Source organism: Triturus cristatus, chromosome 4_2, assembly GCF_964204655.1.
Source record: "Triturus cristatus chromosome 4_2, aTriCri1.1, whole genome shotgun sequence".
Classification (NCBI taxonomy): domain Eukaryota; kingdom Metazoa; phylum Chordata; class Amphibia; order Caudata; family Salamandridae; genus Triturus; species Triturus cristatus.
The window spans coordinates 534411792-534429087 of NC_140586.1; positions in this window are offsets into that span (position 1 = coordinate 534411792).

Below are 17296 nucleotides of genomic sequence, written 5' to 3' on the forward strand. Positions count from 1 at the left end.
GAAAGGAGTTATTTATGGAATAAAATGTCCCTGTGGTAAATTATATGTGGGCCAGACAGAACACAAAATAAAAATCAGGATTACAGAACATAAAAGCAACATCAGAAATAAAAATCGAAAGTCCACACTAGCTATGCATTGGATAGAGGGTGGTCACAATATAGCCCAACTACAATTTACCATATTAGAAGTGATCAAACCAAATTCATTGATGGACACTCACAAACAGAGACTGAGAGCAGAGTATTTCTGGATCAGGAAAATGGGCAGCATGCAACCAACAGGAATTAATGACAGAATTGAACTATCCTGTTTTCTATAAACTACATAGGAATATTTGTTTGATTTCCTGCATGGACAACACATTTTTATATGATTGATCAAATAGGACATTGGCTGATGGCATCATATTATTTTTTGAACATTATTTAATATTTTTTTTGCATTGAGCAATTACGTAATCTATTTACTAACACATTGGTTCGTTTTTACTATATATGGCTTTTGTATCATCACAAGCATAACATAGATTGTTTTTGTTCTATAGGAACACCTAGCTAGTGTGCTTCTAACCAGTGGGATAATACATAACACAAGTTTATCATACGTGGTTTTGGTAACTGAACCCTGATAGGTAGATAAAAAAGCGGGATTACTGTAAACACGGAAGTAAGTAACTGATAGGTTCCGTGAATCTCTGCATGCTATTGGTTGTAAGCGCGACTCGTCAGCGCGCTCTCAACCAATTAAGTCAGACATAAATACCCGATAAACACATGTACTTGTTAACAGAACCCGGATAGAAGGAGAGGCGGGAACTTTTTTCTACACACGGAAGTAAGTAATCTAAAGGTGTGTTAAACATCGTCACGTTAACTCACAGTCTTCGGCTTTCTCGTTTTTTCGAACAAACAGTCATCTATGGTTTACAATTGTAAACCGTTATTGAAATGTAGGAAGCACATGTTTTACTGGATTTAGATCGTTTTTTCACACTCGTGTTTAGTAGTTATAGGGAAACATAGGAACTGGTTTTCTTTGTCAGGATACAGATAGAAGTCAGCCTTTAAACCTCACCAATTTGCAGTACAATGATAACTTTATCATATATGAGACTTGGGGAACAGATTGCGTTTAGTTTCAATTTGAATGTATTTCATTAATATATTAGACAGAGTTTAATATTGAAAAAGTACGAGGAGAGTACTGAATAGCTCATTATATTTCCTTTATTTTTTCTGTTTCAGACCCCTGAAGAAGGGTCTTTGTTGTTGACCCGAAATGCATTGGGTTGTGTGAAGATAAAAATGAATATGTTTCTTTACTGAGGATGAATATGTTTCTGTACTAAGGATATGAGAAAATATGAAAAACAGAAGCGTAATAAAAGAAATGAAAGAAAAATTGAATTGAAGTGAATGGAATCTTTTATCTAACAGATTAAATGTGAATAAGACCAGAACAGGTCCAAGTATAATCTGTGCGCACCTCTACTTGGAAGTGAGAGGTATCACTTTCTCCCGGATCTATGTTTCATTAGAGAGTGTTCTTAGACAAAACACTTAGAGGGAGCAGCACACCGCAACAAGAAAGAAATAAAATAATGAAAAGGTTCAAATGAGTGCCTGGTGAATAAATAAATGAATTACACAGGGATGTGTGCCATGTCGACTCTCTGTTTTGTTCTGCACCAAGACACTCAGCCTGCAAAGGCACTGTGTGTGTGTCGGGGTACAGGGCCTCTAAGGGTAGTACAATAAGTGCTGCAGCCCTTAGGGGCCTTCTCTGGTCACAGGGCCTTGGGTACCCAGGGTACCATTTACCAGGGGCTGACATGTGGCCATATATGCCAATTGTGTTTAGGCTTCAATACAGTTTTAGGGAAGGAACACAGGCCCTGGGCACCTGATTGGCAGGAGCCCAGGGCACACTCAGTCAAAGTACATCTGCAATTCAGCAAAAAGTGGGGGCATACCATGCAAGAAAGATGGCACTTTCTCACAGGTGCCGAATGCTGAATACAACACTTACGTGTATCTTCCTCAAAGGGTCTTTACTAGGTTACATTTGAGATGCCTGGACCATATGCCTCCCTCCAATTCCCATGCAAAGCTGATTCACATGAGAAGGCACTTACCAAATGTGATCTTTGGCTGAATCTAAAATTCACATCCTTCACACTTTGTGTAAGTTTTCACATAGACTGTAACAAGTTTAGGCGTAAGAAGAGAATATTTCCAAGAAAGGGAAACATGTCCAAATGAGGAGTAAAAAACAACAGAGTGAATTTTCAGGTGTCCTGGTGGGATAATATTTACAGCTTCTCGATTAGCAAATTCTGAGTGGGTTATGAACCACTGAAGTTGTTGTAGAGCACTCTGTTACCCCTAAGTTTGTCCTAGCACTAAAGCTCCCACACGTTCACATCACTGAAATGTGATTTGGAGGCATGAGACATGGTTTGTAAAAAGATGTAGATAACCTTAGCAATAATTAATCCACAAGAAATAGACAAACGTTTGATGTTTAGCTGATGATTTTTTATAACATTCTTGGGTTTTAGCAAGTGAGAGCATAAGCAAGTTGATTCAAATATAGGTATTTGGAAAGAAGGCATCAGGACTATAGATAATAATTACAATTTGATTTGCAAAATGTATGGATAAAGTATAATTTAGTGGAATCCCTGAGACATTTTCATAGCTGAGTGCTCAGTATTATTATGGGTGAATTCAACTGATGGTAGCAACTTCACCAATTCGCTTTCATAGGAAGGGCACTAACATTGAAGATATTGCTCGATAAACTTTTAGTTTTCATTCCATCTATTCACCCCTTTCCGGATGAAAACGTTTTGAGAAGTGAAAATCCACCTTTAAATGCATATGTGAAGCTTTTTGGAAATCTGATGAAAAGCTAGAAATGATGGCAGAGAGTATTCTATGCAGCTGAATACAATTTTTCCAAATGGTCTGTAAACCAGAGAGAATATCTTTGTAAACAAATCAACGAGGTCACTATACATCTCTGTGATGAAGTGAATTATTTTACATTTCACTAATTCCAAATGTTTTACAATACCTAGCTGTTCTGGAGCTAGTTGTTATTGGCTGTACTGAAGAATACAGTCTGCACAGGGTCGGACTGGGGCACAAAATAGGCCAGGATACCAAACTAAAAGTGGACACTTTTAACAAGGATACCCGTAGGGTGACAGTTTTGCGCTATAAAAATCCAAGTTACATTACATTACAAAGCAGGAAGCTAAAAAAGTGGTAATAGCAGGGAAATCAGCAAGACAAGTGTTGTGATGTGTACTTGGCCGAGCTTCCTTTTGTTGGTGTCTCTCGTGGGGTTGCTGTTGCATCCATGGACTTCTCTTTGTGAGTTCCAAGCAGGCACGGCATTCTTGAGGAGGCGGTTGATGGAGGCAGCAGGCTGGGATCCCTGTTCATGTCGAAGCGCCAAATAAACTTACCTTGCTGGAATTTCTTTGTGTCTGTCATCATCACTTTCCGACTTCAACAACAAGTGTCCGCCAGGACATAAAACTGTCCCACAGCTCCTAAAAAGTCGGCCCACATACTCATCTATCAGACCAGCCCATCAAGCACTGCCTGATTGCTCTATAGGCCACCCTGACCCTGCTGGTGCACACAACGCAGAGTGGTACAAATGCTTAAGATTCTGTAGACAACCAATTTTCAAAGACCAGCCACCACAAAAAACAAGTATCATGTGGAAATCTGCCTTGCAGATAGCCTACAGAGAAACAGACTAGTTCTACAGAAACACACTGGAGAAAAAGAAGAAGTGATGGATAAAATGCTTATATTAATTTTAATGACTGATGATTACTCTGAGAAAATTACATTCTATTATAGACCATTACCAACTGGGACGACCCTTGTGCAGAACACAACTTCAGATCCCACAGCAACACATATAGAAAAACAATTATGCGGCTGACCAAGGTCCTGCACCTCAATTTGTTCATTGAACAGTTAAGTAAAATGTCTGTGCAATCTCATCCGGAGTGTACCGCACTTATACTCCACTGGAAACCAGATAGAAAAGTTCAAGATTAGGACGGTGCACCAGAATGAAGTCCGATAGTCCCAGATGTACTCCAAAATATATTCTTTATTTTCGATTTTAAAATTTGGACATCAGCCAACGCATTTCGCTTCAAAAGGAACTTCGTCAGGGCGAAGATTTCTATATCTGGTATCACTTAAACAATATCCAACAATTCGTGGGTTCCTCAAGAATTATCATTTAATTTATGTCACGGGTTTCTTTGAAGGACTTGGTTCTTCATATATCTCAACAAAATCTCAACAGGATATGAGCAAGGTCGCATATCAATATAGTAATTATGGGTCCTTATCAATGTTGACGTTCGCACCGTACGTCCCGTAATCCGACTATCGATAGACTGACGAAGTTCCTTTTGGAACGAAACGCGTTGGCTGATGTCCAAATTTTAAAATCGAAAATAAAGAATATATTTTGGAGTACATCTGGGACTATCGGACTTCATTCTGGTGCACCGTCCTAATCTTGAACCCCACAGCAACACATAGACAGCTATCTTACGAATCTTACAAATCATAGGTGATACTCTCTTGACCGTAGATAAAGGTGATATTGCAGAGTCTTTCAGCCACCATTAACACTGTCGACCAACACACCCATATCCACACCCTGATGCCGCAAATTGGATTTACTAGGAATATTCTTTGCTGACTCACCTCTTACTTATCCATCTAACACCAGTTGGTTCATAGAGGTAAGTCTAGAGTCCAAAGCTCCCTGTGGAGTCCCCCAGGGTTCAATCATGTACCATCTAGAGCTCTACATTGTGACCATTTTGAGTTTACCACTGATAATAGCATCAAAATTCAAGAATACACTGAAAACACAACTCTACTTGAAAGTCACCTTCTCTCCAGATAACCAGTGTCTTTCTCCCAGAAAGTGACTACTTCAGAACTACTGTTCAAGCCCTCAGCATACCCCATAAAGAAACATGACCAATTCACCCCACACTGATAGAACCTCATTGGCTCCTATTGCTGGGCTGCACCATTTTCAAAACTAGCATAATCATCTGCAAAGACATCATCAGCAGCTTCAATGCACATCTTACTGAGAAGTTCACCATCTCCTGTGGCACTAAGCACACCTGCTAGAATGATACAGCCTGATCACCTTTTGCGTGCATGTGTTTTTTTGACCCTGCTTAGTGCTCTGCTGCCTTTCAAACAGGTTTGAGCTATAAAAATACCACATACATTTATACATACATACATGCACAAATCAGTCTTCTTTTCACTTAAAAATGAGACCTAAGCCAGAACTACTTGGTTACACCCACACTATGAGCACAAGCAACTCATGTTTGAGTCCCTCTGGTACATGGAACTTTATGGCTCATTTCCTTGCATGCCGTTTTCACATAAGTTGATTCAATGAGAAAAAGAAAAGTGAAGGATGGGAACAGTGACTTGACTTTATCCCTTCTACTTACAATGGGAATATTATACTCCATTGTTTTTTAGGTAACTGTGCCAGTAGATAGAGGGACCAACCACATGCAAATTACTTTCCCCTACCCCAAAACGGACAGTCCTGCCAAAACATATTAGACCACACAGTTTGAAATAATTTGAGGGATAGACCGCCTACCAACCAATCTGCAAGGTTGATGACTGGCTCTTTCACTTCACTCAGGTGGGAAAAGGCATAAACCCTTTCCCATTAGTTTGAACAAGGACCTGTCTACACAGTCTCATTGTAGGATTAAAACATGGGAAGAGTTCTTTTGTGGTGGTATTGTGTGTTGTTGTTTTCTTGTGCTGCTGCATTTGTGTTCTGCATTTCTGATTTAGTTGTGGTGTATTGTGGTAGTTTGTTGCATTCTACTTTTTCTGCCTTGCTGATATGTGGCCTGTTATGTTTTTAGAGTGTTGTTGCCTTGCTTTGTCTATGTTCTATTGTTAACTTTTGCTGTTTACTTCAGCTGTATCAACAAAGCTGCTATATTTCCAGCCAAAAGCAGCACATACCTTGATAGTTTCCGTGACAAGCAACCATTTACCACTGTCTGAGATGGTAAAATAACTCTGCTCCAGATTCTCCACTACTTCAAAGTTTCAAAGTTTATTGATCGATTGAAAATATAATGTCAGCATAAAAATGTGCAAAATGGCAAGAATAAATACATCATAAAATACATTAATTAATTGTAGTTAATAAAAAGATGAAAAATCCAGTACATAAAACGTTAACATTATTAAAATTAACATCGGTAGATGTTCCCATTACACATCAATTCACAAAAATGTTTGCTATCGGTTTTTGTCTAACAGACCATACTGCATAGAGAGTCCACCAACACTAACACAGATGAAGAGTCACGCTTACAGATACTAAGTGCATGAATATGATTAGTCAGGCCTAGACACCGGCATAGAGGAATGGTCCACCTGTGTCTAGGGTTGGCATATTTAGGACCAAAAAAAATCAAATGTTCCTCTGTTTTTTCAAGAGAAGTGCAAACTCTACATTGCGAGTGCCCAGGCTTAAAGGAGTCCCACGTTGCTGTGTATGCGGCAAATGGGAGAGTCCCATATCTAACAGCAAACGGGCAAGCCCTGCCCGAATGTAATCTAGGAATTCTTCTGCTTTGGGCGCAGGTTTAGTGAGCCTACCCCTATATGTGGACCATTCATTTTGGGCAGCAACTCTCTCCCAGTATCTTAGTTTTACCACTTGGCCCGCATTGGCCCAGATGGATGAAGGCTCATGCCAAAAATTGGCTAGGCTCAGCTACATCCATGCTTTTTTAATGTAAGGCAGTCACTTAATCTTGTTGGAAGATTGGAGTTTAATAATGTCAGTAAGTCCTACTCTGTAGTCATGCAGTTCACTAGTAACCCAAATACAAACCCATTAGAGCAGTGGTCTCAAGGCCGCCAGGTTACTAACGGGGTTGATGTCAAGGTCCAATGATAATGGCACTACGGCCGTTAACCTCCCTACCCTGGTGAAGGCTCTAATAAAGTTATTTTCTTTGGTACCTAAGGTACCCACATTGCAATGGCCCCATAATTCAGCCCCATATAGTGCTGCGCACTGTGATTGCATCCTGTAAATTTCCATTGCAGGGTGAATTGGGAACCAAGAAGCCTTCTTTGCAAGCCTAAGAATTGCCTCTACTCCATTGGTTACCATATACAAGCTTTTATTGATCTTTGGGGCCCAAGAACCGGATTCAGTCAAGCTGATCCCTAAGTAATCAAATTCTCTCACCCTTTCCAGTACTTCACTTCCCAGTTCTACAATGCGCCTCACTCTTCTCTTCCTAAAATAGGTCATCTGCTTACTCTTAGAGGCGTTAACTTCTAAGCCATAATCAGAGCAAAGCAGACTAAAATTGTCTACAAGGTTTGGAGACCCACCTTCATTTTGGCCAGTAATATGGTGTCATCAGCCAAGAAGAGAGACAAAACGTTCTGCCTCGCAAGGGTAGGGGAATCATTAACACAACTGGTCAAATACGTGACACAATTGTTGATATAAAGAAGAAAAAGAGTAGGAGCTAGGACACACCCCTGGCAGACACTTGGCTCAGTGAGCTCTACTTTTATGCTACAGCAAACCCTGGCAATGTTCCTCTCATGGAGGTGTAAAATGATCTTTAACAGGTTACATGGGATCCCTGCCTCATATAAGACCTCCCATTGTTTCTTCCTTGGTACCAGATCAAAAGTGGCACAGTGGTCGAAAAAATGCCACAAAAAGTCCACTCAAGTAGCTTCTCCAGAACTTGTTTACAGAAAACCTTTTGGATGTTGTCGAGAAGTCCAATGGGGTGGTATTTAGAATGAATACTAGGACTCCTTCTGGTCGTTAGCAGATGAAGCCTCTGGGAGATCAGACCAATTTTTACATTTCCAGGCAGCTTTTGCTTACTTTATTTCAAACTGATACTGCGCTCTGCATGTCCTTATCTCCTGGCTAGTTACCATTTGATTGCCATAAGGAGAGTATTCTTGGCCTCTCCACAGGATTGAGTGACCCACCCATTTGTGGTGCCCTCCCCCGAAACCTTTGTTGACTCAATAAAGAAAAAATCTTTGAGCCTGTGCAAAAGTTTAATGTGCTCAACAATAATCACTTTGCTGTTTCCCCAGTTGTCACACATGACCTCCATTAGATGGCTAGAGCTGAGTACGTGCCTAATCGAGTATTGGGAGAGGAACCTAATGTCTAAAAGAATGTAGTCAATAATACTTGCGTATGAGCATCTTTTGAATGTGGGAGCAGTTGTGTCAGAGGGTGAGCAGCCATTACATACTCACAACCAGAGGGCTAATGTAAGATCTACTACTTGAAGGGAAGCCCTTGGAAGATTTCTCTTTAATAGAGATGTTAACTCTGGTATTACCCACGTTTGATCCTCATCATAGGATAAATCCTGGATTATGATGTTAGGCTCATATGTAGGATTTAAATCACCTTCCATGATGACAACATAGTAGGAGCCTGAGTGGCTGGCCAGGATCTTGTCCAGCCAGGGAAGAGTAGGTGATTCACAACATTTCTCAAGACTCGTTTGCATATATTGATTAACATAAGAGACATACATTTTGAGATGGAGAAAATTAACCCTTGGTTGTCCTGGGATCCCGTTTGGAGTTCAACTACCGAACAGGAGATTAGTGTACCCACCCAAGCAAGCAACCCACCCAATGGACACCCTGCTAAGGATCTACTTGCTGGAATACAAAACTCCTAAATCCACTTCTAAGTGTGTGGTCAATTGCCCAGGATTCCTGGAAGAGACAGATTGTGTATTTGTCAATAAACTGTCCCCATACATGATTGTCAAGCCTAGGCTTGATTCCTGCCATGTTCCAGCTAATGATAGCTGTAGAATTAAGTTGTGGAGTGGCAGAAGAATGCTAGTACCTGGGGCAGACAATGGTTGTTTGTGGCCAGGAGAAGTGGGCAGGGCATGTTCATCAGTAGGTGTTCGAGTAGTAGCAGCAATCACAGGACTTGCAGCACAATCTAAGGGTGTCACATATGACATGGGCTGCACATTATAAGAATACAAAGGAGGGTTTGGGAAAACTGATACTGGTGGCCCCAGGGTTAAAGTAGTAGTTCTGTGAGCTGGGAGGGCCAGGGTGTCTAGAGAACTATCAGCAGTCTGAATCAATCTACCTCTGTGAGGGTGGAGGAGGCCTCTATATTTGCAGGTGGGGCCTGATGGCAATTGACTGAGCACTACCCTGGGTGGATGGCTTGGAAGTATGGCTTTAGATTGCAGATGTTGGTAGAAAAAACTCAATGGGCGAAGGGAGATGTCAGAGTGCACTCTACCATACGAGTAACAGTTTACCAAGAGCTTGTGAACAATGACAGGAGACCTGAAGTTGACAACTACAAAATCACCAGAAAAACATATAGCCAGTGGGCCAACCCATCCCACCCTTTGAACCATCAATATGCTGAATGCGTCTGAATAAGGAAGGTGGACAAATTAATGTAACCAGTGGAGGACCTTATTCTTGAGCTTAGCTCAATTGTATTGGCAGGCAAACAGGAGACACTGGATAACACAATCACATAAGGACATGCCTCAGGTGGGAGGTCAATTGCAACAGAGTTAAGTTTGTGTGGGGTCTTAGTCCCCCCAGCCCCTGAGGCTCCACCTTTCCCACACTTATTACCACTCTTATCCCGACTGAGATGAGCCTGTTCATTCCCGTGTGGCGCACCATTAACTGGGGTGGATCGGTGCATGGCCACCCTGTGTGTTGGACAGGTTCTCGTGGAATCAACATTACTATCCCTGGCAGTAAGAGAAACAAGGGAAATAGTGGCCACAGGGTGGAAAGTGTCAGAAGAGGCATGCAGTTGGTGATCGATCCAACTAGGACAATTTAGTTTACTTAATTATGTAGCGAAGTGTTCTTAAATTGACTTCAGTTTGATTTCCAAAGCACCAATAACTGTTTCGCATGAAACCCCTAATAGGGATAGGATAGGATATATGTTTGTATTGCGCTCGAATGCCACTGCGTCTTGGCGCTGGTGTGTATGGAAGTGGTACAGCCTATGTTACAGGAGCTAGATTGAGGTAAACAGCCAAGTTTTCAGATCTTTCCTAAAGGATTGCCGATTTGACTGAAATCTCATGGCTGTTGGCATTTTGTTCCATAACTTTGCTGCACAGTTTGAAAAGGTTCTTCCACCCCATCTCACTCGCCTAATCCTATCAATTTGGAGAAGGCCCAGATTACTGGATTTTAGGACGCGAGCGGGGGTATAGGGCATAAACATTTTTTGGATGTCCTTAGCCCCTCCCCCATACAATGCTTTATGAAGCAGGCATAAAGCCTTGAATTCCACAAGCTGCTGCACAGGGAGCCAATGCAGTGCTCTGATTCCTGCCGAGGTTGATTGACCTCTAGGTATATTTAAGAGCAGCCTTGCAGCAGCATTCTGTAATGACTGCAGCTTACTCATCTGGCTTTTGTCAATCCCCAACAGCAGAGCATTGCAATAATCAAGTTTAAATAATAAGAAAGCCACCACCACTGTCTTTTGTAATTCCTGCGCAATGAAAGGGAATATCTTTCTCAAAGTTTTTATTAGAAAGAAGCAGGAAGAAGTAAGACTATTTACCTGAGCGGAGAAGTTTAGCTGGCTATCAATGATGACTCCGAGGTTTCTGACCTTGGGCACGGGGCTGGGGCATTCCCCCGCTCTCACCGGCCACTAGGAGTCGTTCCACAGGGATCGCCCCTGACCATACTCAATCTTATCATTATTATAGTCCACAGAGTCCCTTTTCAGGATTTTGGGAACCATATACTGGCACTTGAACTTGTTGCATGCTTCTGCTCTCTTCCTTTTCCCTGTAGGGCCATTAGAAGTTGAAGGTGACACTTGATTTCGTGCTCCAAGGGCACACGAGGCAATGTAGAGGGAAAGTCAGGAGGGGGATTAAGGGAACTCAGTCTCATAGGAGCAATTGAAATTGTAGGTCCTGTATGAGAGATTGTTGCCATTTGTGCAGCAGGAGTCACAGGAGGGGCAGAAGAAAAAGAAAGACGGTGCTTGACCAGCTCACCTTCTTTTTTTAGCACACTGACAGTACGCTGGAGAAATACATCTAAGGAGGTGTTGGAGTGGGGCTTTGTCATGTTACTAGGCAGATAACACTTTCCAATTGTAAAACATGACCACACAAGTCCCAAGGAGAGATAATAGGTTTTTTACAGTACCTGCTTGTATTCAAGCGAAGGAGGGGTGGCCTAGCCTCCTACAGGCAATTATGGAAGAAGACAGGCGCACTCTTGCCCTGGTCTTCAGCCAGTACGTCTTGCACAAGGGTAGCCAATGTGGCTTAAATGTGCCCACTCAGCGCTGCTGGAGACTCACTCATCCTCCCTCCTCTAAGAAGTCTGGGCCTAGAAGTCCTAGGGCCCCCAGCTGGCTTCCAAGTATGTCCCATGCTGCTGAACAAAGGTGGCCCAAATGCATGTACTCGGCACTGCTGCAGGCACACTTCACCTCCCTCCTCAAAGGAGTCTGGGCCCGGTAGTCCTAGGGCCCCTGGCTGGCTTCCAAGTGCATTCACCTACTTAAGACAAGAGTCACCCCAAAACTGTGGTAGAGATTTAGAGTTTGCTGGAGAGGGTACTCCATCACAAAGGTGATGGAGGACCCTCTCGACAAACTGATGGTCTGTCCACCTGATTTACAGATGGATGGTCCTTAAATATGTTAGCGGTGGAAATTACTCCGTTTCCATTGCTGACATACTCCCCCGAAGGCCAGATGAAGTAAGGGCTATTGGAGGTTTGCCCATTCGACCGCCTGTCTGATTTAGAATGGCCGGTCGAAGGGCCAGTTTTGACTGTCCGTCACTGCAGGGTATAACCTGTTGGTAACAGAAAGTGAAAACCGCAAAGTGACCCCTACACCATGGGTGACAACTCTTCTGGCATGGGATTCATTCGTTTTTGTATTTCCCAAAATAAAATCCTGCTTTGAAATTTTGTTTTGGAAAATACAAAAGCATGTTAATAGTTTGACAAACAGTACCATCATTTTGACAGATCGGGCGGTTATCCATAACTCTCATTCAGGCCCTATGCCTCAACATAGTGACCAAGTGCTCACTGAGCCTGATATGGCCCCCGCTCTCTAACACAGTATTGAGCTAACTGGTGTCTGAAATAGCTAAAGAGCTGCAAACATAGTGATGATCCTATAGGAACACATTTCCAATTTTCTTTGTGAATTGGGCCATTTATTTTGATTATGATGATGATTATTATAATAATAATAATAATACTAATAATAATAATAATTATTATTATGTTTAAACCACGTGGCTAATAGCCTTTTGGTTACTACAAAGTGCCGAGGAAGAGTCTGATGTGCCAACGTTTAGCGCTAGTAAAACTTCGCCATCCTGTACCTGATCTTCATAATTTATATTTTTTGAATTATTTGCCTTCTGCTTCCAGATTCAAGGCACAGGTGCAAAAATGTTTATTGATTTAAGCTCCTGCTGGAGACAACAATGTGTACAAACATGAATCAAAGAATACTGCTCAAGAACGCCATCCATTATCTACATTCAGTACGTAATAAAGTGCAATTTGCTTTTTAAATAATAATATTTTGAACCCACTTAGAAGTTCACCTATTCATATTGCACTTGATGACATAATAATTGTTCTTATTTTCCACCTCTTGGATATTCCTGGAACATTTCAAGAATTATCCAGAATGTGTTATTCTGCATGTTCGTTTTCTACAAAATGTAAAACAACTGGCCATCTCCTTTTGTGGTGTGACCTACTGACAGCTTTTTACTGTCTGGCAGAGTTCATGTGTAGAACAACAAATATATTCACAGTATGAAGCTGTGGGTTAGCTCACTTTAAGCCATGGGTTGCTTTGGCTCAGACCCATTCTGCCATAGCATGGTGAAAGTGCCATTCTCATTATGAATTAGCCTATAGTAGTATTTTATGTTTTCCGTCAAACTATTGGCTTTTCGATATATTAGTCTGCCTAAAGAGTGATTGAATTTCAAGACATGAATGATCATGTCACTGCAATGGAGGCATACCTCTTCACATAATCTCTGTGGCAGATTCATAAGAAGGTGCCACAGCATGGCACCGCAAGCCCTTTGGATGCGCCACGCTGTGGCACTTTCAGAGCACAGGAATGTGAAATATTTACAATAATATGTCGCATTCCTGTGCTCTCCACTGCGCTGGCGCACAAACATCTGCCATGAGACAGCGCAGCCACCCTTGCACCATGGTGCAAGGATGCCAGCGTCATGGGGAAATTGTTTTTGTGCAGGAAGGGGCACCATTCCTGCACAAAAACAATCACTACAGGCATTTTCCTCTTTCAATGCGTGCTGTAGAATGCAGCACGCATTGAAAGAGGAAACAAAAACGATGAGAAAGGAAAACATTTCTCCTCATTGCGCCTCGCTGTGCCACCCCTAGGGTGGCGTAGCATACTGACGCATTTCCAGGTTTTCAAATCCTCTTAAATCTGGAAAAGTGTCTGGTTCCATGAGTGTTGCTTGGGAACACCCACAGCAACACCCATGGAACCCCCCTTTCACATAAGGTGCTACATGTAAAGGGGCGTATTTACAAGGACAGCAGAATTCACGCAGGGTGGCTTTTCCTGTCCTTGTAAATATGGGGCAGAGAAATGTGCTGCTAGTGCGTCACAAAAAGTGATGTTCTGGCAGCACAAGGGACTTGTAAATCTGCCCCTCAGTTTACACCCATTCCTGCTTTAACTCTTTCTGCTGCTCCAACCACCACTCCTACTCTCTCATGCCTTCTTCCAAACCACATGTCTACCCCGGCTCCTACCTTTACTCCAACTCCTAACTTCACTCCTCCCCCTATTTCTTTCTTTATTAGTAACCCATACTCTGAATCTTCCACTCCTACTCATATTCCTACACTACTACACTAACACCTTTCCTTACTGCTACTTACTCCTACTATTCCTCCAAACTCTCCTTGCTCTTACTCCTCCTAATCATACTTTACATGCTACCTTAATACTCCTAATCTTTTTTTTTTACTCTCTACTAAACTCAACTTCCTTTGCACTTCCTCCTCTCTTGTCTATTATGTCTACTCAATGTTCTCATCTACTCTACTCTATGACTACTCTTACCCCTACTCCTTCTCACCTTCCAACTTCTGTACTAAGTCCACTTGTAGTGCCATCCCCAGTTTTACTCTCCTTTCTGCAGTCAATCCACATAACCCTTCTATTTCTCATTATAGCTGGACACATCTTTTTCATTTTGAAGCCAACCTTTGAGAAAGGCGACAACATTTTTCAGTGATTTGCCCCAATAATCTGACACTTTCCAGGACCCTAATATATATCGAAACACTTTAAGCCGAGTCAGATGAGTCATTCCACTCTTTTGATCTCTCTTTTAGGTTAACTCTCCACTGTTCGACAAACCCCACAAACTCAAAAGTGCTTCTACATCCAACCCACCTCAATGCTACCATCCATTACTCCTATCGTTGCCCCAAATGCTAACACTTCACATGCACCAATAGAAATAACATCATCAGTATCCAACCTCATAGTCCAAGCACCAAATCTTATCTAATATGCTTGCTACAAAATGTGAGGCCAGTCAACGTTCATCATCATGAAATCCACAACCTATGTTCTCATGATTTGGACATTCTGTGCACCATTCAATCCTGGCTCATTAATGTAGCGGTCTAGTTAATAACCGCTAGCCGTCTCCAGGACCCCTACCCGGAAATAGATGCACACATTGTAGCACCTTCTGGCCAGGCATGGCCAGAGGGCTTAAATAAACGGGCCGGAGTCGCTCAGGACTTCCGGCCCACACTAGCTCTCAATCTGTGTGTGTGCCCCTTCTTCGCAGCGCACAGGCTGCGATAAGTGACCTCCCGACACCGGCGACGAGGGTGGGATGAGAAGAACCCGCCGCTCACCCAGCAAGCGTGAACTGCCCAACCCAGCCCGTCGGCCTGTCGGAACAACAGCGTAAATGCACCTGTCCTGATGGCGCCTCAGCGCGTGAAGCTCCGGGAGGACCTGCTCGGCAGAGCGAGGTTGAGAAGTCACCAGCCAGTGGCTTAAGGTACGGCCAGACGTCCCGCGCCCGAATCAGAAGTAGCGCCACAGCACTAAATAAGGACGTGCTGGTGCTCCCGGTGAAGCCCGATAGAGCCAGCGCTGAAGCACAGAGTGCGCGCATGCGCAACAACACTTCGACACGCTCAGCCTGAATTCATCGAGACGACGCTCGCGCTGAGGCCCGAGAGGCACGGATGCACAGCAGCGCCCTGCCACAATCAGCCGACAAGACCCTCAGACATTGAGTCGCAGCAAGGGCATACCGCAAACGTGCAAGGACGTGTAATTAAACCACAGCCAACAATAGTAGGGCAACAAGCATTGGCAAAACTCACTGCTCTGGAGGACAAAAAGGAGAGAAAAACAGAATAATAGCAGAGATCCCTAGAAAACGAGGGACGTCGTGCAACGCTCAAACATGACTGACCAAGCCGCAGCGGGACCCTGCAGCACCGACAGCGCATGTGCACTCCCAAGTTAGAGCACTACCCCCGTCAGTGAATTAATTGATCCTGCCACCGTATCCCTGAGGTGGACCGTGTGGGTCGGCCGCCTAGACAACTATTTTGTCGCCACCAGAGAGACAGATGGAGCAGTCAAGAGGTCGCTGCTACTGCATTTTGCAGGGGATGAGATCTATAAACTTTTCGTGCATCTGCCGAACACAGGAGCCCCCACAGACTACAAAGCTGTGGTCAGGGCACTTTGACCCCCAACTCAACCCAGACTATGAGCGTTTTAAATTGCGTCAAGCCCATCAGAGGGAGGGCGAATCCATGGATGCCTTCCATGCATGCCTGAGAGAGCTAGCCAGTACGTGCACTGAAGATGATCAAGCCAAAGTGGTACGGGCGCAGCTCATCCAGGGGTGCCGAAATAAAACCCTGAGGACTCTCATCCTCAGACAACCCCGGATCACCCTAGAAGACATGCTTGTCCTGGCAAGATCCCGCGACCTGTCTGAAGTCAGAGCTACGGCCATGGAAGCAGCACTTACCACCACTACTGAACAAGCCGTGATGGTTAAGACAGAGCGAGTGGACACAGCCCGCATGGCAGTTCACAGAAACCGGGGACGGTGGCCCACCAGACGACCGCGACAATTGCAGTGCGGATACTGCGGCAGGGAAGAACACGCTGCAAACGACTGTCCGGCGAAAGGCAAGACATGCTCAAAGTGTGGAATACCCAATCACTTTTCGAGCGTATGCCGAGGAAGAACGTGGAACAGATGGATCCCAGGACGAAGGCCACTGGCCAGATCGGTGAGACACCTCTCACTAGATGAACCAGACACATCACGGATGCCGAAGGCACCAACACAATATAGGCCGTACATTGAGGACCCATCCACCAAGGAAGAAGGAGAATGCTACCTCATATCATTCGCGAATGACCTCAAGCGGAGGCGGCGTCCTCAGCCTACGTGTGCCATTGAGATTTCAGGATCCCCCATCACAGTCCTCATCGACACCGGAGCGTCGGTGAACATCATGGGGAGTCAACACTACAAAAAGCTGAACCCAGGGCCAGCACTCACGCCGTCCAAAGTAAGAATCCTCAAATACAGCAGCCAAACGCCACTTCCCCTAAAGTGGAAAATGACTGTCCAAGTGAAGTCGGAAAGCCACGAAGTTACGATAACGTTTCATCTGGTTGACAGGGAAGCAGATATCCTAGTTGGCAGCCACACCGCAGAAGACCTAAGCCTGGTGACGTTCGCAAATGCTGTAAAGACACTACAGACAGAAGACATTCTAGAGCTATTCTCACAACTATTCAAAGGCTTGGGGAGCATGAAGCGACCACCAGTAAAGCTGCACATCAACACGTTGATAAAGCCTGTCACCCTGCGACACAGGCGCATTCCGTTTCACTTACGACCGCTAGTAGAACAAGAACTGCAAAAACTGGAGCAGCAAGGGGTTATAGAGAAAGTAACTGGGCCAACCCCCTGGGTGTCTCCCATGGTCATAGCTGAAAAACCGAAACAACCCGGACAGATCAGACTCTGCATAGACATGTGAATGCCCAACCAGGAAATACGGAGAGAGAGACACCTAACACCGACAGTTGATGACAT